Source organism: Molossus molossus, unplaced genomic scaffold (genome assembly GCF_014108415.1).
Source record: "Molossus molossus isolate mMolMol1 unplaced genomic scaffold, mMolMol1.p scaffold_m16_p_4, whole genome shotgun sequence".
NCBI lineage: Eukaryota > Metazoa > Chordata > Mammalia > Chiroptera > Molossidae > Molossus > Molossus molossus.
The window spans coordinates 114,534,241-114,556,959 of NW_023425377.1; positions in this window are offsets into that span (position 1 = coordinate 114,534,241).

Here is a 22,719-nt window from a genome sequence, read left to right on the forward strand (position 1 = left end):
AATGTTGTTTCGGCTTAAGCCCAGACTTCAGAATGCCTCAGCTATTTTATTTTATTTTTGTTAAACCTCACCGGAGGATATTTTTGCATTAATTTTGAGATAGAGTGGAAGGAAGGGAGGGAGAGAAAGTGAGAGAAACAATGATATGAGTGAGACACGTTGATTAGTTGCCTCCCGCACAACCCCTGCATGGGCTGGGATCAGACCTGCAACCCAGGTGTGTGTCCTTGCCCGGGAATCAAACCTGAGACCCTTCAGACTGGGGACCGATGCTCTAACCTGAGCAAAACTGGCCAGGGCACTTCACCTAATTTAAATATAGCTAGTGACTTTAATTTATCAGGAGAAACCTAATAGCCAACCTTCAGCACGCTGCTAATGTGTATGTCTTACATAACCAGAAACAGATAAGATGTCTGGTAATATGGAAGGGAATTATTCTTTTGTGCTTGCTCTCAGATTGGGCACTTTTTTTGTGTTTTAAATTATGCTGTAGTTTTTAGGTATTCTGGTCTGACCACTTTCATTCATACTTATATAAAAAAATGCTCTCAAAATCAATGGTAATATCTTATGTAATTTATTATTATTTTTTTAGAAAGAGGATTTGATCTTTAGCAAAAAGCAAGGATAAAAACTTATGCATTAATCATCCCATTGCTTTTGTCTCAAATTTAACATCATTGCCTTTAAGATCATTGCCTTTCTCTCTGCTTCAGCATCTTTATTAACGCATGCTGCTTTTTCTTTAAGACAGCGACATAAGGATAAGAGGCAGAGCATATGAGGACAGGGTGTAGGGCAAGGTAAATGCATTCTTTGGGGGTAAGAGTCAATCTTTTTAAACATTTATTTTACCCTCAGACTGTCTTACTCTACCAGATACTTAGAGCGTAGCTTGACATTTGATTTTGTTGAGGGGATAAGTAAGAAGGAGTTTGTGGTCACATCTAGAAAAACAGTTCCCAAAGTGAAGTTCTTTCTGTGTAACACTATTCTGGACATACCATAAAAATACCTTGAGTAGGGGAAAATAGATTGAGAAATACTACAGTTGTCTTTGCTTTAGGGGAGTCAAAATGTGCACGAGTATTATAAAGACTGTGAAAAAGTCCTGCAGGAAAATAAATCTGTAGGAAAGGAGTAAACCCAGGGCTCCTTGAGTCTATTTGACCATGAACCTTCCCCCTACCGTCCTTTTCTTTAAGACTTCCTTCCTCTTAATGTCCCACAGAACCAGTGTCTGATTAACACCCTGGACTAAGATGGAAACCCTTGTCTTCCCTGGGCATTAAATTCAAGAGGTATTTATTGATTAGGCACAATGTCTTCAGGTATCGCAGGAAGTCCCATTAATGCGAAAAAGGCGACCATGAAGCAGAAGCTTTTATTTCCCACGAGGTCAGACAAAAAACCAGTTGAAACAAAAACCTTGATAAAATATTGCTTCGGGAGGAACCAGATACCTCTTAAAGATATAAACGTCTATTATGGGAAGCAACGGTTAGGTTTGCCTAAAATGTTTGCTATTGCAGTTGCGGGTTTAATATAATCTTACAGAGGGAAACTGTGTCCTCTCCAGGAATGAGTAACAATCTAGCCCGGGCAGGCAGTGGAGACCGAGGACTTAATGTGTCTTTGATTAAAAAAAAATTTTTTTTTTCTAGAATAAGAATAGACTGGGGAGAGAAAACAAACAAACAAACAAACAAAATCAGGTCCTGAAAATATGTTTTCTGATGTTGGTGAGGTCCGAGAACAGCGCTGCCTGAGAGGCCCGTGTCCAGCTTTGCAGGCCGCTCCCCGTGACTGCTCCGAGTGCCATCAGAGCCCTCGTTTGAGACAAATGGGCTCATCGGGGCTCCACCAGCCAGACCTGCAGGAGGAAGACGCGCGAGAAGCTTCTGCGGGCAGTCACCTTCCCTTTATTTCTGCTCTCCCTCCTTTTTGGTAATGAATTGGGGTGTCGTTAGCTGCCCGCCTAGTGTTCATCACTGTCAGCACTGGCAGGGTAACAGATAACAGCAGAGATTCAAGGCCACCCAGGGAATGAAGCCTGACAGGACCTCATTTATCACTCCCCTTTTAGGGGGTCTCTGCGGTGGCGGTAGCATCAAAGCTGTAATCGAAGCTCACCAGGTCGCACAGGCGCCGGGCAGGATCGCTCCGCCAAAAAGCCACTTGAGCTGTCAGATCTGCTTTGTAAATGAAGTGCTTTTCCGGAGACAGTGTGTTTATAATTGTCATCCCGCACGCAGTCCCGCAGTACCCGAGCGCTGCTCCCCACGCACCCCCTCTCGGTTCTTCCAGACAAATGAAACTTACACGACGACGTCGCGGGAAGTCGTGCCAGAGCGCCGCTTGCTTTGACCTTGGGCAGACCTGAGCATCCTCCACTTCTGAGGTTTCTCTTGTTCCTCCAGGATTTGAGCGTCGCCTGCCTGAGCAGCTCAATTATTGGGTGAGGTAGGGATGACCTGACCTAGGGCGGCCTCTTCCGTTGTTCTTTCCCCTGGGGGCGTCTGTTCCCGGGGCCAACCTACCCCCACACAGGCCAGGGACGACCAGGGGGAGGTCAGCAGCCCGCTCGTTTCGCCGCTCTCCGTTCCAGAACAGTATGTCCAAATCTCCACTTGGGTATTCCACAGGCTCCCCAAATTCACCATGTCCCACACAGGAGATAGCATCTTTGCTCGAAACCTGCTTCCCGTCTGTATTGTCGGTCTCAAGAAATGCATCACCTTCCAGGAGGAACGGGAGAGGCACCCTAAGTTCTTTGCTCATCTTCACCCTCCTCTGAAATCCAACCAGAACCAAATTCTGTTGGAAGCAACTCCTAAATATCTTCAATCATTGTCCCTTCTTCTCCATTCCTTGCCTCATCTGGATTTTTTCAATACCCTCCTGAAGGCTCTTCCTTCCACTCTTCCTTGATGCTACAGAGAGCTGATCATGGTCATGTTACGGCTCAACATTTAACGGTGACTGTTCCTCTTCCTGTGACATTCCAGAGTCTTCATTTCGGCTCTGGTCTATCTGACCACTTCCATCTCCCGGGATCTCTGCCTTGGGCTTATGTCATAGCAGTGCAGAATCACCTGCATGTCCTGGAAGGTGCCAGCCCCTGTAATGTCCCTGTACCTTTTCATGTGCTCTTTCCTCTTCTGGGAATGTCCTCCCAATACATGCACACTCAGCAAATCTTATTCTTTATTTACGTTTCAGTGCAGGGACTCCGTCATTTGTGAACACTTCTCTCTCTTTCAGTCCTTTGCTGCTTCTTCTTAGATTACTTTTTTATGCCTGCCTTTCCATTCTAAAACAAATACAATTTATTGAGTGCCTCCACTTGTATTTGTATTTCATTCTCAAATCAGCCTATAAGGTAGATACTATTACACCAGTTATACGGATAATGAAACTGAGTCTCAGGCTGAGTAAATGGTATCCCCAAATTCATACACCTAGTAAGTGGTGGGAATGGGCTCCAACTCCAAGTTTCTGTGACCCTAAGTTGCTGCTCTTTCCATTGGTTTAAACTGTATCTGTTCATGTCTTGAGAATAAGCATGGTGTGTTCTTGTTTTTACTTTCCTAGTGCTGAACACAATGTGTGGTATAGTGTGGACATTCAACAAATAGTTACTGAAAGAATAAAACCCATAAGGATTCCGTCTATTTGTGCTCACAAGGTACATTATATACATTATCCAATTTCACACAACAGCCCTAAATTATTGGCATTAAGCCTCCCATTTTTACAGTTGTGGAAACTGAAGCTCAAGAGTGAAATGACTTTGCTAAGGTCACATATGAGGCAGAATCAGAGCTGTCTCACTCCATAGCCCAGGTTCTTCTCAACATGTCAGGCTGGCTGCCAGTGGGTGGCTTCTCTGATGCTGGTGAAAGAATCTACCAGGGAAGGCGGAGAGAGAGATTAAGAGCACATAGTTCAAGTCCAAATTCGTTACTGCGCCCTTCAAGGCTTTCTGGGGTTTCATTATATTCTTCCCATCCAGCTTTTTATAACACGGCTCTGTGACCTCCCTTCCCCTCCTCTCCAGCCAGGCTGGCCTCTTCACGGTCCCTCTTACACATCACGCCTGCTGTTCTTCTCTCTGATTTTGCTCACACTCTCCGCTGCCTGAGTGCCCTTCTCCCCTGCTGACTCAGCGAATCCGTGCATCTCCCAAGGACAAGCCGAAGTTCCATATCCTCTATGAACTATTCCCCATAGCTCCATCCTGCCTGCCCTGACCAAACATAATGTTGTCTGCACCTTATATTTTGGTCTTGGTTACATAATTTTATTGCATTATCTAGTCTATCTCACATCCTGTAATTACTTCACATTCAAGTTTATTCCCAGGAATATTGCAAACTCCTTGACAAGAGGGACTGTGCTATATATTTCTTTTATATTCCACATGGCGCACAGCACAATTCCAGGCGGGCACTTAATAAATATTTATTGAATTAAGTAGAATACGGTACAGACTACATTTAAACCTTCACAAAGTTCCTTTTCATGAATTATTTGGAATTCTGGGAGGGAACCGCTTGGACATATGCAGTCAGGGCAGGCACACAGGAGATTGCAGGACGATAGAGCAGGTTCTTGGACAAAGAGAAGTGGGTAGACTGAGATTTGGAGCCAAGGGCAAGAAGAGGAAGATTCTGCCTGGCCAGGGAGGAGTGGGTAGCTGCAGGAAGAGCTCAGGGGGTAGGCCTTTGGAACAAAGAGGCTGCCCAGAGCCTCTGTTTCTTCCTTAAAAAAAATTTTTTTTTTCTTTATTGATTTTAGAAAGAGAGGAAGGGAGAGGGAGAGAGAGATAGAAACACTGATGAGAGAAAATATCTATTGGCTGCCTACAGCATGCCGTCCCCCCCCTGGGAATCGGGCCCACAATCTGGGCATGGAATCGAACCGGTAAACTTTTGGTGCATGGGTCGATGCTCAACCACTGAGCCACACCAGCCGGGCAGAGCCTCTGTTTCTTGATGCTACTAACAAGTTAAATAATTTCACAGTGTGTTCTTATGTAGTCAGATTTGCTAACCAGATATCTTGCTGGGTCAGCAAAATAACACTGCTCTCAATAATTTCTGCAGTGTTTTCAGTTTTATTTAAAAACCGAAAAAAAGCACTTTTTCTTTTTATTATTTCCTTCTTCCAATTCTCTCCCTTTCCCCCACCAGTTCTCTCTCTCTCTCTCTCTCTCTCTCTCTCTCTCTCTCTCTCTCTCTCGTCTTCTCTCTCTCTCTCTCCCCTTCACACACACACACACACCCTCACACATCCACATTCTTTCTTTCAATTGCATAGTTGTCCTGAATTTGGGAATGGTAATATCCTCTCTTAAGTAACTATATTCTTGAAAGAGTTCGTGATTTTTTTCTTAAAACTTCCATCTTGGGTTTACATGTTCTTTGGAGGAAGCCCACTTGTAGAATTTGACTCATTACAAGTAATACAGACCCTAAGCTTATCACTGAAACATAATATGACATTATATCAAGCCACTCACAATGTTGTTATATCCCTAAGAATATTTTGCATCTTTATTTTTAAAATATTTGGCATTTTTTTTTACTCTTGGCCTCATTTCTGTACTTGGGTACTCTAGACTATTGCCAGGAACACTTTCCTAAACAGCTCCGAGGAGATAGAAACCTAATATTCTAGAGGCACAGATTGGGATTAAATGGCAATTTGGGGGACTTTCTTGTCCATGTCTTTGCTTTCTAGTAGAAGAGAAATTATAAAACATCTTCATCCACTTGATTGCAACCGAAAACCTTTAAATGTCTCCAGGGAAAAATATGCCACCACCTTACCAGGAAACACTTCTGATGTCCGTACATGCTCTCAAATATCGAGAAATTGCTCTCCAGGAGGAAATGTGTTTCCACTTCCTTCTCTCTTCCCTCTCCCTCCTTTTCCTCCTCCTTGGTGCTTGATTGTGAAGCAGTGATATTTTTATATTTAAAAACTTCCTGTTTCCACTAAGGAAATCCTTTTATGGGTTGTGACAGACACTGGCTGCTGGCTCATCTCAGATCCAAAGACCTTCATCTCCCCATTAAGTGTGACCACATGAGGAAGTTCTGGCCAATGAGCAAACAGGATGCTGTTTATGTACTTCCAGGTCCCTAAGTAATAGGTCTGTGTTATGCAAGCCACTAGGTTTGTGATGATTTGTTACAGCACGAGTAAGAAACGAGCACACTAGGTTTGCTTGTTTCTCTACTTAACCCTTTCATTCCACATCACTCCCTGCTATCTCCCTCTTCCCTCCACTCCCCTTGTGCTAGGAGGCCTATTAGTCTTGTCAATCCACTGGAATTTTAGACAATAAAACAGAAATAGGCACTTAAATTCCTGTTCCTTTGTGTGATCGCTCTCAGGAGCCTAGTAAATATGGCCATTTCACACATGAGGATGCACTCCCAAGCTCATTTAGTTACAGCCCTCTTCACTTTGAACTTGGGTTCCTTAGCAACCTTCTCTGTGTTCTCCATCTATAATTTATCCCTCTAACTAGATAAAACTGACCTTTCTGACACGCCACTCTTATCATGATCAAGATGCTACTCTGGCCCTCCATTTCCTGATAAATTGAGACTCAGTCTCCCTTTTAGGTTTCATGATCCCATCCTCCTCTGGACCCCAGCGTGAGCTTGAACTTCCTGTTTGATCAGGTTACTCTTTTCTCTGGCTCCTGTCTGCCATGCCCTAGCAACCTGGTCCAGCCTGGGATCATCTTCCCTCATGTTTTCTTCTTCTTTAAAAATATTTTTTTTCGTTATTTTTAGAGAGAGAAGAAGGGAGAGGGAGAGAGAGATAGAAACATCGATGAGAGAGAACACTGAATGTCCGCCTTCTGCATGCTCCCCACTGGGGATTTGGCCCACAACCTGGGCGTGTGCCCTGACCGGGAATCGAACCGCGATCTCTTAGTGTGTGGGTAGATGCTCAACCACTGAGCCACACCTGCTGGGCCTTTCTTCTTCTTTTTCTTTCTTTTTATACATTGACATTCTTTACATTCTTTAAAGTCTAGCTTAAGTTCCCAACATCCTAATCCTGATTCTTCCGACTTCCGGTGATTCTCCCTCACCAGACCACTAAACTGCAGTTGGTAACACCTGAGGTTTTATTTGTGCACGAAAGGTTAATTCCTTAGTCCCTTTTACCTGTTCTCAGGGCAGAGCACATGGCAGTAATGCAGAGGGATTCAGACCGAGTCCCATTCTCTACTGCCTTCTGTGCCCTCCCTCCTGACCACGTGATCAATGCCCCAGATGCTGCAAAGAGGTAGATGTGGACAGGGAGAGAGCGCTCAGACCTGACAATCATGCAATCAGGGTCGTGTTCTATCCCCCAGGGCGAACTGTCTCCGGAAGTGCTTGGCAAATACTGGAATTTCATTTGGCTGCTTGATCGACTGAATAGTCTTCTTTGAATACTCCCATAGTTTTCTTCACCACATCCACCTTTAAGTATGTAAACTGTCATCATCATCGTCATCTAAAACTTCCAGGATTTCCCTAAAAGTCTAACTCAGATATCAGGTCTAAGACTTCCAGCTGACTGGGAGTCATCTGTCTTTGATATTTAAACAAACTTTAGTTTATGTACCCATTCCAATGGGATGTTCATTTTTCTTCCCGTTACCTCTAGGATTTCTAGGAAGAGACGTGTTTTATTTATTTATTATTTATTTATTTATTTGTTTATTTTTTATCCTCACCCGAGGACATTTTTGCATTTTTTGTTCAGACAGAGCGGGAGGGAGAGAGAGGAAGAGAGAGAGAGAGAAGCATCGATGTGAAGGGACACATCGAGTGGTTGTCACCCGCACGACCAACCAGGGCCGGGGACAAACTGCAACCGAGGTACGCGCCCTTAGTGGGAACCGAACCCGGGAAGAGACGTGTTTTAGAATCACTACTAGCTGTGAGTTCCTACTCCGGTTCCATATTTGATTTCCAGTCTGCATTTCTCTCCCTTGGATGCCGTTTATTTTTTATTTTTTTCTTTCTGCATGATGTTATTCCACAGCATATTGCCCTTATCCAATGTCTCTCTCCTCCTCAATACTGCCAATTTAAGATGCTGTGTGTTGCAGACTTCACTGAAAATTTGAGGGTTGATGGTGGTTGACCCAGAGGGTCAGAGGGTCTGTATTTATTGTTTCTATTAAAAGCATATTAGACATTCCTAGTCTACTCTTAATATAGACCTGCCTTAAAAATTGTTGGTCATTTCTTCTACCATGTCAAGTGCATCCCTGTCTCCTTTAATTCTTCCTTTATCCTCCCAGCTAATGATCATGTCCATTTTCAGGGGAAAATTGTTAGATATTCTTTGTCTTGATTCAAGCTAAGCTTATGGACTTTAAGTATAATGAAACATGTCTATTTAGTTATGTTTCTAAACAAAGATGGTTTTCTCCTTGAGAAAAAGCCTGAAATACACTAATTTTTACTCTTTTCCTCTGAATTGAGAACACAAATCAGAATTAATTGTGGAAATTGTAAAATGTTACCACTCCATATCTTTGGGTATTAGGATTGTGGGTGATTGTTGCTTTCTTTTTTCAGAACTTTATATATTCAAATATATATATATATATATTTTATATTCAAATATTTTTTATAATGTATTTGCAACTAGAAAAAAGTAAATGAACCACGTGAATCTAAAACAAATACAAATACAAATAAAATTATTGAATTGATTAATATGTAGGCACTTATTTATGCTTTGAAATATTTGTATCTTTTAGTTTCAGAATCTAAGCATCTAAAAGAGGCTAATGGTTAAGTAAGTTCCTTCTGAGGAACGAATGCACTGTGGATCCCTGGTAACTGGGAAATGCTATCTACCTCATTCACTCTCCTAGCTGACATACTGCCTCTGCTTCAAGACATTAAACCATTTTATGGGGACACTTGATGGGTACAAGTTATTGCCCCATTATCAGTGTATGACACAGAATAAAATACCCTTCAGTTGGACCCATGGGTATAAGGCCTGTAAAGCAAGAATAACTTTAAAGAGAAGAAACTAAAGTGATCAAAATGGACACCCAAAGTATTGAAGGCCCACAAATATTAGAGAAAGATACGATGAGATACAGCAAGATAGTGACTATGGAACATGGGCCTTTTTGGCCAAGATTTTTTCTATTTCACTTCTGCTGCTATCATTGCTAAATAAAAAATTCAGTTTGGGCCAGCTGCTCTAGTGATGAAGCTTTAAGTAAGGATATGAAATAACTGAGACAAATGATAGAGTCATCCTTTACCATAATATATTTTCATAATGCCTAACGGTCCCCCATTCAATGAAGAGATTGGCAGGACAGGAACAAGTTGATAATTTACAGTTGGGATGTAATAAAAATGTTATAATTCATGGATGAGACATCAGACTGCATTATGTATTACAAATTTAACTTGACTCGTAACTCTTTCCTGGAATTTAAACTGTCATATCCGACCATATGCGTTGACTTTTATAGTGATTTAATGAGTTGTTTGGTGAAAATAAATGTTGACAAAGTTACAAAATTTTCCAATTCTATTCTGTGGGGTTTTTGTTTGTTTGTTTTTTAAAGATTGTTGTTCTCTCTTTGGATACTAGAGGTGTCTTATAATAACCCAAGAGTTTCTCCTTCCCCATAATGCAGGGGTAGAATCTTGACCTTGAATGGGTTTTGCTCATTTTGTGTGCTTCATCTTGGTGGATGGGTTGCTGCAAAAAGAGCCAACAGAACATATGATGAACCCCTGGTGGCTGCAAGCTAGTGTCGGTCTAGAAATCCGAGACCCAAAGCCCTTCTGTGTGAGTGTCCGCTGATTCCCCAAGGAAGCGCTTCATCTTCAGGGTGTGGTTTGGCTTCTGCTTAGTTTTGCTGAGGGGCCATGTTGCAGCGCTGTGGGCTGCTGGTCCTGATGCTGGACTTGAAGGGAGAAGGATGGTCTCGTGAGGACAAGCTCAATTCCTATGGGATCTCAAAGGAGAATCTCAGCTACTACATTGGCAACACTGATCCTGAAAGAAGTGAAATGATGCCCAGTTGTAGTGGTAGCAAAGAATGTTTCCCAGTGATTTGAGCAGGCACTCCTTATGCACTCATTAGGAAAAGTAGGGAACAAGTAATTGGCTTATTATGCACTCCTTAATTGGTTCAACTAACTCTTGGTTAGGGCGTAAGGGAATAAACAGAGAATCCTGTTTTGGGGTTTGGGGAGGCCAGAGAGACCTCATGAAATTTCCCTCCATGGTAAAAATGACTAGATACTCCACCATTTAGCAAACATAATAGGAAATGACCCATAATCCATTAAGAGCTGCCTAATCATCCCGACAGGGTGGTCAGTGAGCAAGAACGCGAAGCTCTGTGGGAATAAAGTGATCTGATGTGGGGGAAGCAGTGACCTCCTCCAGGGCACCTCGTACCCTGAACAGTGACTGACTTTCCCATCCTAGAAGAAGCCGTTTACCTCACAGGGATGACATCTTTCTTTCCCAGTTGCCACTGTTATCTGCATATGTAAAGAAGTGGGAACTTCAGGCAATTTCCTGGATCACCTGGACCCCAAAACATTTTTCTTTGTTGCCTAGATATTTCCGTCAAATGTTTTCTGGCCTGAGCAAGAATAGCCTTAATTTTGCATTTCACGTTGGATATGTGGACTAGGCCATATTTTAGGAGGGAAAGCTATTAAAACTGTGGAAGGAAAAGTTTTCCAGAGTATTTGAGATAGCCCATAATGCTATGTTAAAGGACAGTTTGCTTGTGATATGCAGCCTCATGATGACTGATGCATTTCTGTTGCTCAACATTTAGTATTTAAGTCCAGGTTTTCATATTTAGATAAATCTGATGTTGTCTGAATGCTAAAAAAAAAAATGGTGTTTGAGCCCGGCTGGACTGGCTCAGTTGGTTGACTAGTTGTCCCATGAATCGAAAGGTCACTGGTTCTGTTCAATTCCTGGTCAGAGCACATGCCCAGGTTGTAGGTTCGATCCCCAGGAGGTGGTGTGGAGGATGCAGCCAGTTGATGTTTCTTTCTCACATTGATGCTTCTCTTACTTCCTTCTTTCCTCTCTCAGATCAATAAAAACATGTTTTTAAAAAGGGTGTTAGATATTTTTAGCATCGGAACCTGCCCACTTCTCACCACCTCCACTGCCAATACCTGCCCAAGGTACCATCACCTCACACCTGGGTGCCTGCAGGGTCTCCTAACTGCCCTCCCAGTTACCCTGCACTGGCTGCTGTGTTTCTATTTGCTGCACAGTAGCCAGAGTTATCCTATTAAAATGGAAGTCAATTTTGCCAGTTTCCTACTGAAAACCCCTCATGGCTTCTCGTTTCACTCAGAGCACAGTCCAAGGTCATCACCATGGGCAAAGGCCCTGTGGGATTGTACCCAGCAACCTCTCTGCCCTGTTTTTGAGTCCTTGTCTCTGCTCTAAGCACACGGGCTCTTTTGTCATTCCAGAGAGAAGTACTCTCTCCCCTTGTGACCTTTGTACTTGCTGTTTCTTTCACTGGGATGTTCTTGCCCCACTATCTGCATGACTCAGTTTCTCCATTGCTCCAAGATCTCTGCTCAGACGGCCCCTTATCAGGGAAGCCTTTTGTGACCACTCTCCATAAAAGAGATAATACCCTCATTACCCCTTCCTTTCCCTTATTCTTCTTCATAGATGTTATGATCATCTGATATTTCCTAAATCTGCCTCTTGATCTGTTTGTGGCTAGGATTCCCTGCCCCTAAACATATGTATGAGGACAGAGACTTTGTATTTTTGTTTACTGCTCGTGGCAGATTGAATTTTCCACAATGGCCACAACAGGGTCTCTTATCTCCTTAGAACATGACGCGGACACTTCCATGTTGCCAGTGTGGGGGTCTGTGCTTCTTCCCCCTGAATCCTGGCAGTCCTTGGACTACTGGCAGAGTGATGCTATGTGATTTCCAAGGCTAGCTCATAAAAGCCATGTAGCTTCCTCTTGGTCCTCTTGGGATCCTCAGTCGCAGAGCCCAGTCGCTATGCTACGAGGAACCCTGTTACAGTGCCAGCCCAGCTCAAGTCTAGCATTGATGGCCAGCCATGTGGTTGAGCAAGGCTTTGTGGTGACCCCAGGCTCCTGCCACCATCTGATGGCAACTGCACCAGAGAGCCCAAGAAACAACTGCCTAGCTTTCCCTACTCAAGCTCCAGAACTGTGTGATGTGATAATAAAATAATTGTTATTTTTTAAGCCACTGAATTTTGGGATATCTCCTTCAGCCGCAGTAGACTTGCAGAACTTTGCTCTGTCCCCCAGAGCCTAGCACAGTGCCGGAAACGTACTTCCTCATTCATGTTTTCTGATTAGGCAAGCGACGCAGAGCTCCAGAGGTGGAAAGCACACTGGTCTCTTGGTGGAAACTTCTTTTTGTCTTCTGTAACCTAATGGCGGCTCTTGGTTATTTAATCTCTGTATTGGGCACCTCCTTTGGATTTTTGAATACACAGATAAAAGAGCAGACAGCTCACAGGGTCTGAATAAAGGAAGGTGAACTGAAGATGAGGCTTAAACAAATGGTCTTTCTTATCATTTTGGAGTTTTTTTTCTTTTCTTTATTTTGGTCATTTCATTATAATGTAAACATCTTTGACAGAAGAAATGGCAGCAGGTCGCGGAAAAGGTCTTGGTATTACCCGTATCCTTGCTGTACTCCTTCCCAGTTGTAACTTGAATCATGACTTTCATAGGGAATGAGAAGCTCTGGCCTCGTTTACACACTTCTTTGTTAATCCTCACCCGGGAATATTTTCCATTGCTTTTTCAGATAGAGTGGAAGGGAGGGAGGGAGAGGGAGGGGGGTGAAGGAGAGAGAGAGAGAGAGAGAGAGAGAGAGACATCGATGTGAGGGAGACACATTGATTGGTTGCCTCCTGCACGACCCCGACCGGGGCCAGGGATTCAACCTGCAGCCCAGGTATACGCCCTGACTGGAAATCGAACCCATGACCCTTGGGTCCCCAGGCCGAGGCTCTAACTGCTGAGCCAAACTGGCCGTGGCCTCATTTACGTCTTACACTATTACTATAGTAGAACTTCAGACGAAAGCAAAAAGCAAAGCAGAGCAAAAAGAAGAAAGACACCGGTTTTTGAATCCATCAGAATTCCCAGGAAGTCACACTGTTTGGAAATGGGCTCTTTCCTCGGGAAGAAGGCCTGTTACACCCGAGCTCCTCTGTTTTCCTCTTCACCACCCGGTGTCAAACATGGGTGTTCTCAGACACCGCCCTTCAAAATGTCACCTGCGTCCAGCCTTCGTCGTTGTCCAGCCTGATCCCGTCCCTTGACTGCAGACACGAGGAATCAAGCCTCTGTCTTGGGCAGTATCCCAGATGTGCATTCGGATCTAATTTGCGTTGCTTGTCCTTGGGCAGCCTCGGTACCATCATGACAGGCAGCTCCTCTGTCCCCGTCTGGCTGTTCAAGCATGTGCCTTAGGTCTTGCAGAGAGGAGGCAGACCAGGGTGACTGTGGTTCCTTTTCTTTGAAAACATGCAAGAGAAACCCAGGAAGTGGCTGCCTCATTTACAGTATCATCTGGAGTGTGGAGATCGCTCGTCTCTGCTGATGCCAAGAGGAAGCCCAGCACCGAGGGCTACCTCAGGGTCGGGAGCCATGTCATAACTGACACGTTCCCAGTCTCCTGTGGCGTCTAGACGTCAGCTCTGGGCAGAGTGCAGCCCGCCAGGTGGGGCTCCAGATGTGTCCTGCGGCCCTTCGCCTCTCTCATGCCCAGGGGCTGACCGCAAGTTTGCAAAACAGCATGAACAAATCAAGTCATATTAGAAATTTAGTGTGGGCCTGAGGCAGAGCACGAGACTCAGAATTCAAGACCTGACGTTCAGAGACTGCATAGCTGTGCACAAGGTCTGGGGTGAGTGTCACTCACAGCCCGGCTGAGCTATCCCAGCTGCCTCTGTACGGATCAGAGACAAACCTTTCCTACCAGGCCCCGCATTGTTTTAAGTCCTGATTCTTTTTGTTTCTTTTTTTTTTTTTTGGTTCCTATCATAGAAGCAAAACTTCAGCTTTCTTAAAGGGCACTCCCTACCACCCTCCCTGCTACGCACACTCTGATTTTTTTAACTCTCAGTTAGAATTACTGTAGTTTTGGGGTAAATCAGTGTCCAGTGTCTACATTATTCTGGCTTTAGAAATACCTGTATCATTTATACTTGAGCTACATATGTACTTTAGTTATATTTTCTTTCTTGAACAATCTTGATTTTCTTTCTAGAGTTAGTAATTATTCCGTTTTTAATTCTGCATTGCTTTCTGTGTACCTGTTAAGAATGGACACAGAAGAGTCTGTGAATGTAACCAAATGTACAGTCTCACTGAAGTAAGTGAACGCGACTTTTCTTTACCATAAGATACACAAAACACTCCTTCAGTTCCACTGTTTGGGGGAGACCCTTCCTAGAGCCCTGTCTCCTGCTCACTCCTGGACTGACTGCTCTCGAAGATCGCGGCGAGGCTGCTGCCCTGGGCTTCCTCACCTCGGGGATCCTTTCACCTCTCTCATAGTGGCCCCCGTGTATTAGTTGTCTACTGCTGTGTTATAAATCAACCCCAAACTTAGCAGCTTAGAACAAGAAGTACTTATTTCCCCACAGTTTTGTGAGTGGTGAATCCAGGAGCAGCTTAGGTGGATGGTTCTCGTTAGGGTTTCTCACGAGGTTACAGTTTTCTGAAGCTTGACTGGGGCTGGAAAATCTGCGTCTAAGCTTAGCCATGAGCCTCGGCTGGAGGGTCTTGTCCCTCACCACATGGACCGCTCTGTGGGCTGCTCACATCATGGCAGCTGGCTTCCCCAAAGTGAGTGAGGGACTCAAGAAAAAGCACAAGACGGCCACCACCAATGGAAGGCTCAGTGTCTCTTACAACCTGATCTCAGGAGCGGCCGGCTGTTACGTCTGCCATCTTCTGTTAGTCATGGGGACCAGTCCTTGTCCAGCACGGGAGGGAGCTGCACCAGGGTGTGAGTGCCCGGCGGAGGGGCTCCCTTGGGTGCACCCTGAAGACGCCAGCATGTCTTCTCTTTTGGATTCCATGTTCTTTTTCTCCTTGGTCAACTGTTTCTTTTTGGTGGATTTCATTTTCTAGGAGCATCCTGAAATAGGTTGACTCTGCATTTGGGAACATGTCTTTAACCTATCCTCCTCCCTTAATGATGGTTTGGGTTTTGAGTTCTAGGTGATATGATTTTTCTTCAGAATTCTGAAGGCATTGCTCCATTTTCAGGTAGTTTCCAGGGGTATTATTGTCAAGTCTGATGCCATTCTGAGTTGCCGTGTGTTCCCTGTTCTTGTGAGAAAGTTCTTGCAACATGTAGGTTCTTCTCTTAATCCCTTGTAATCTGGACTTTCATATCAATGTCTGAGTTTTTGTTCTTCTATTCACATATTCATGTATTTTCCTGAGTATGTGTTGGGCTCTTTCAATCTGGAAATGGAGGATCTCCAAACTCTGTGAAGTTTTTATTTTTATTTGTTTGATAATTTTCCTAGTTATTTCTTTCTGGGGTCATCGATGTTCATAGTTAACTTGCATTGATTCACTGCTTTTCTTCATGGTGTTTTGTATTTCCTGTCAGTTTTTGTTTGATCTATTTTCTGAAAGAGATTTTTCTCAACTTTATCTTCCAAACTTTTATTGATTTTTAATTTTCTGCCCTTACATTTTAAATTTCCAATGCCCTTTGTTGTTTGATGAATATTTTCTTTCTTTTTTCTTTTTAAAAAATTTTTTTATCCTCACCCGAGGACATTTTTCCCTTTTTTGTTCAGATAGAGTGGGAGGGAGAAAGAGGAAGAGAGAGAGAAACATTGACGTGAAAGGGACACATCAAGTGGCTGCCACCTGCACGACCAACCAGGGCCAGAGACAAACTGCAACCGAGGTACGTGCCCTTAGCGGGAACCGAACCCGGGTCTCTCTGGACCACAGGCTGATGCTCTAACCACTGAGCAAAACCGGCCAGGGAGATGAATATTTTCTTTAAAAAAAAAAAAAAACCCAAACATTTGCCCTGTTGTTCCACTTTGATCACTTGGCGTCTTTCCCCCGCGCTGGATGCCGTCTGAGAGCGGCTGGCTCGGTGTCTTGGACTGCCTGTTGGCTGAAGAGCGATGCATCAGGAGTTGATGGGGACTGTGTGCAGAGGCAGGGCTTGTCAAGACTGGGCTTGAATTTAGGGTAATTGGTTGGTGCTGTTTCATTGATGGATATCCCAACTCTCAGTATTTATAGGTCTTTTTCTTGGGTTGTCCAGTCTCCTCAGAGAAAAATGAGCCAATCTCTTACTTGGGGTGTACGTGTTGGGGGATGGGTAACAGACTAGGCTGCCAGGATTCTCAGAGCTGAGTGGGCAGGTGGGGACCCTCAGCACGCCTTACGCATGATTTCACCCACTTTTCCTGTTTTCCAAGAGCATCCCTCAGCTCTGGCCTGTGTTGCTGAGTCTGGAACTTGTCTGGGTTTAGCCTCTCAGTAACTTGTTGGCGTGGAGAGAGACAGTCGCCCAACTGTGTGAGCTAAGAAGGGGGCCCAGAGGAAGGGGTGTAACTGCTCCCTAGACTGTCAACCACTATTGCTCTGGCGGAGACCCAACCTTCCTCCAGCCTGCACAGGTGCCAGTGTCTTCTGTTTGGGGGACACTTACCTTGTCGTTACTGCATGTATGGGGGGGCACTGATTAGAACAACGGTTCTCTGAAAGGTCAAAAGAATTTTTACAACAGTACCAAGATATTATTTGCCCTTTTCACTCACATTCCCCCGTGAGCTTACCGAGGAGTTTCCCAGGGCCGACATGATGTGAGGTCACAACAGATTAAATGCAGCAGCAGACCGGAGAGCTAGGGGTCTCCTGCGGAGCCGACACCGCAAAGATGGGAACGGACAACAAACCACTCTCTCACTCTATGTTTTTGTTGGGAGGCATATCATTATCTTTCGTGAAGTATGTTCTGTATTCCTGCTAACATGTGCTGAGTTTATTACTATTAGTTAAATGAATTAACCAATCTGAAAAGTGCCAGCCTCGTGGGAAATATTGGTATAGAGGGTGGGCAAAGTAGGCTTACGGTTGTGAATATGAGAGGCACTGAGTTTATTCCTGCGTTACGATTTATCGACTATGGAATTATCTTTCATAAGAACAACTGTAACCCTACTTTGCCCACCCCTGGATATAACCAAGACGGGCAACAGCTCCTTTGGGTCCTCAGTCATTTTTAATAGTAAGAAAGGGTCTTGAGACCGAAAAGTCTGGGCTGTCTGCATGAGAAAAACACTCCTGGGTTCTTTGTCCTCCCTCCTGCATGTGTCCCTAGGCGGCAAGGATGACTGAAGTGGACAGAATGGAAGAAGAGGTGAGCAGGCACAGCTTGGTCCTCCTTCTCACCTTTCTTCTTTTCTTTTTTTTAATCCTCACCCGAGGACATTTTTCCATTTTTTTTTTTTTTTTGTTCAGATAGAGTAGGAGAGAGAGAGAGGGAGAGAGAGAGAGAGAGAGAGAGAGAGAGAGAGAGAGAGAGAGACATCGATGTGAAAGGGACGCATCGAGTGGCTGCCACCCTCATGACTGAACTAGGGCCGGGGACAAACTGCAACCGAGGTACATGCTCTTAGCGGGAACCAAACTCGGGTCTCTCTGGACTGCAGGCCGACGCTCTAACCGCTCAGCCAAACCGGCCAGGGCTCACCTTTCTTCTTTTTTAAATTTATAATCCTCACTCGAGGACATTTTTGCATTTATCTTGAGATAGAACAGGAGGGAGTAGAGGAGGAAGAGAGAGAAACGTTGATGTGAGAGAGACACATCGACAAACCGCAACCGAGGCACATGCCCTTAGCGGGAACCGAACCTGGGCCTCTCTGGTCTGCGGGCCGTCTCTCTGACCACTGAGCAAAACCGGCCAGGACTCTTCTCACCTCTCTTTAAGGTGACCCTCACGTCTCAAACTGAAGGTTTGCCTGTCTGCAGGGAGCACGTGTTCTCGCCGGGTTTTGGCTGTGGGTCCGGGGGAGCCTGCCGGGTCTGCCCTGGGGAGGCCTGAGCTGGCCCTTGATGGCCTGTGACCATGACTGTAAATCTGTCTAATCAGGAGCAGAGTCGGCAGATTTACCTGATGCAGGCACAATAAGCTATGTTTTCTAATAAGAACTTTATCTGTATTATAGGAGACATTCAACTTCTAAAAACGTGGACATTTTGAAATGATTTTAGACTGTGGGTAAGTTAGGAAAGTAGTGGAGCTGTTCCCCTGTGCCGTCTCCGCTCCCCCTGATGTCCGCGTCTCAGTGACCACGCGCAGGGACCAGGCAGGAGGTTCACAAAACATGACCACACACGAATCCACGGACCTTATTCGAAATTCATCAGATCTTCCACAGATTTCCTTCTGGTCCCGGACCCAGTCCAGGACTCCACATTACAGGCGACATGTCGATCTGCTGTCCAGCCCCTGCAGCTACTCTGCGTGGTCGTGCGCTCTTCGGAGGGGGGCAGGGTGCCCTGCATCGGTCAGCCTTGTCTCCCAGCACTTCCGAATAGTGACTCTTTCTGGAGTGCTGTGGTGTGAAGAGGTTAGTTTTTCTTTTTTTTTAAAGTAGGTTTTTATTGATTTTTTTTAGAGAGCAGAAAGGAGAGAGAGAAACATCCATGTGAGAGAGAAACATCGATTGGCTGCCTCCTGCACACTCCCCACTGGGGATGGAGCCCTCAACCCTGGCAGATGCCCTGACCAGGAATCCAACTGGGACCTCTCAGTCCATGGGATGATGCTCAACCCACTGAGCGACCTGGCTGGGCTGGCCTTCATCCCCATACCATTTACTATGGTACTTTGCAGCCTTCTCTGACTAACTCGGTTAACACTAGTCCACCCCCTCCCTATCTTCCAGGACTTTGCTAATACCTCTCTTCTGCTCTTGTCTGTCCTCTGGTCTCCCATGGCTTGCTTTCCCCACCCATGCTCTGAGAACTTGGGAGCTAATATCTTTTTATTTGATATTAATATTGGTTGGATTTCAGGAAGGAACAGAGATAAATAATAAGTTTAATCTCCTTGTTTAATTAGAAATCTGACCCCGATAGTGCCCCAATTGTACATTATTTTTGTTTGTCAACTGAAAATCTTATTTAAACACTTCTAATTACTATTGTACTTAAACAAAGCTTGATGGTCACTCTTAAAGCAAATAAAAACTATGGAAAGATTATGGGAAGATTGGGTAGCTTTTAAGCCGATTTTATAGGTGTACTATAGAATGTGTCCAACATACGTAGGGCCTGATTAGAATGCTTTTTGTAGTTTACCTTGAATTTCTTAGCTTGGAATCAAAGGCCAATGTAATTTAGGCTTGGCTGGTGTCATGGGGCCCCCAGCTACTCAGGGCTCAGAGATGCCTGTGGGTCTCTCGCCGTCTCCTCCTCTTTCAGTGTCTGCGAAGGAAGAATTGCTGGAAGGAAGAAACACTATCTTATCTCTGGTTCCCAGCTCCCAACTTTCTTCTGTTATTTTCTCGAATTCAGCAGACAAGGAAGAGTGAGATTGGGGCTATGTAGACTTTTCTACCAAGTATTTCATCATCTTGATGACTTCTTGAATTCAAAAGAAATTTATAGTCGGCAGTCTTCATAAGAAGAGTAAAGCATCCTCCTCCCATCTCTTATTTTAAAGTCTTGCCTTTGTGCGTACCTATTCGTTGTCTTTATATTTTTGCTTTGTATCTGTGTATCCATAAATAATGTGTTATATTGTTTGTTGTGTATTTATGATTTTCTCTTCAGGGGGAGGGGAAGGTGGAGGGATGGGATGGAAGTGGAGAAGAGAATGTAGGGGAAAGTACCCTTGATTGTGATGCTTAATTTATTTTATATTCATGCATTTTGACTGGTAGAAATGAGTGTTTGTGATGTCATTTCTCATCTGCACTTAAAAAATATTTTTTTCAAATTAAAAAATAACCCTTTAAAGCTAGATGTAGCTTGATTTTCATAGGAATACTAGTGATTACTTGGTTTTCAGTCATCTGAGAATGAATTATTTTCCATAACAGAAATGACTCTATCCAACTGAAACATACCTTTTGGGTGTTTGAACCATATTTCCCAGGCCAGAGTCACAAAGCAATATTTTCTGTGTCTCTGTTCTCATTGGGTCTGCACAGAGTCCAGCCCTCTCAAATTTGGTAAAAGAATCTAAAGGTCTCTAAGAAATGTCTGTCATGTAAACTTCAAAGACATCTTCTCTCCTGGCTCGCTACAATAATGAGTCTAGTTGCTGCAGATGGCCAACTCAACTATGTCGCCAGTGTCCACCCAACGGGGACAATGTTCAGGTTACCCGATGCAATGAGGGCACTGACCCCCGTGCCCTTGATATCTGGGGCATTCCGGCAGAGAGTCCCTTGGTGGCAGTGTGCGTCACGCTGCTGCTGCCACCTCCTGGCCACCACTGGAAGCAGTGTTGCTGATGCTCTATAGTCTGAAAGTCCCATGCAGGCTTCAGAGAAAGACATACTTTGGCTTCTGTCAGCACATCCTGCCATGGGGACGGGCTAGAGGAAGAATCTGTGCGCCAGTCCCATGCTATGCTCTTAGTCACGTCTCCCTGCCAAGCTGGGGCCGCTGACTGCTTAGGATGTGTTATTTTCTAGAAAGAACCTCAATCATCATCAAAATAGGTCCCCCATGGGCCTGGCCTACCAGTGCTTCTGCAGTGCCCAGATACATACATTTTAGGAGAACATAGCTTAGATTCATGCTGGGACCCTGTTGCAAGCTCTGAAGTGTTTAGATTTTTAAAAACATGATTTAAAAGGCACTTTTTCTGCCCTGGCCGGTTGGCTCAGCGGTCAGAACGTTGGCCCACGAACCAAAGGGTCGTGGGTTTGATTCCAGTCAAGGGCACCTACCTCTGTTGTGGTTCGGTCCCTGGTCCTTGTTGGGTCGTGCGGTGCGGGAGGCAACCAGTTGATGTGTCCCTCTCACATCAATGTTTCTCTCTCTCTCTCTCCCTCCCTCCCTCCCTCCCACTCTATCTGAAGATAAAAATGGAAAAATATCCTTAGGCGAGGATAAAAATTAAAAGGAACTTTCTCTAATAAAGATTATTTACCTTTCTGACTTTAGAAATTATTTTTATAATTCGAATGTAGGCACCAGTGAGAAGAAGTTCCTCCTGCATCTCTGGGAATTCTCTATAATATCAAAGCATAGTCATGACTCGGCTAAATGCAAAACATGACAAATATAAATATTGCTTGGGTCCAGAAGCAAAAAGTGAGATACAGAACTGGCAATATTAGCACAAAAAAAGCTATTATGAGCTAAATAAATATGTCATGAGAAAGAACATAGCCTGAAGAGGAAATGGAACAGTCTGTGAGGGGACTTAGCAGAGTCACGGGGCGCACCTGCTTTTGCGTCTCAGTTCCGACCAGGGGAGTTCTGGTCAGCAACGTTCTTCTCTCTGGGGACAGGGACAGCTTTTGCAAGGTGATCCAACCACCAAGCCCTCATGTAGAACAATCATTTCCATTAAACAGCAGACTTTTAAAGCCAAATACTGTTGATCTGATGACATGACCACTAAGTCAGCAGGTTAAAACTGAGGTCCCCTTGGCTGTTACATTTCTTGTTTTAAAGACACAATTTGGCCCTGGCCGGTTTTGCTCAGTGGTTAGAGCATCAGCCTGCGGTCCACAGAGACCCGGGTTCGGTTCCCGCTAAGGGCATGTACCTTGGCTGCAGTTTGTCCCCGGCCCTGGTTGGGTCGTGTGGGTGGCGGCCACTCGATGTGTCCCTTTCACATCGATGTTTCTCTCTCTTCCTCTCTCTCCTTCCCGCTCTATCTGAGTAAAAAATGGAAAAATGTCCTCGGGTGAGGATAAAAAAAAAAAAGACACAATTTGTATTTGGATTTATATATTAGTCTTTTGTAGGCAAGACGGGAGTGCATCCATAGAAGAATGATCTACTTTGTGGTTGTGGAAAAACCAAAACCAAAACCAAAACCAAAACAATGACTGAGCTTGCAAAGTTGAATAAAAGATTCTACAGCTCTGTGAAGTCACTGGAGTGCCAATGTGAAAGTTCTTGGTAGCAAAGTGCTCACCTTGACTACAGCCTTGCTAGGTACACAGCCCACCAACAAAAGTAAGGCTATATTATGTCAGAGCATTTAGAATACAGAAAGAAAATAGCCACAATTCTGCCAATGTGACCATTTTGATCTTACTGTTAACTTTTGGTGTATTTACATGTATTTGTGTATCTGTGTATATTGTATATATAATTTAATTCCTGGTTATTTACTTTACTTTATATATATATATATATATATATATATATATATATATATTCATTTAACATTTTTTATTGAGTTGCTACTATATTCTAGGTGCTGATGTTGGTACTGGGTAAATAAAGGCTTTTGTCTTCAAGGAGCATACATTTGAAATGAGGAACACAAAATAAACAAGGGACAGATTAAGTACATGGCACATTAGTTGGTCATCCATGACACGAAGAATAGTCAAGAGAAAGTGATGGGTGTCCTCCTGAAAGGGATGAATCAGGGAAGGCTTCTTGGAGGAAGAGGCATTGAATAAAGG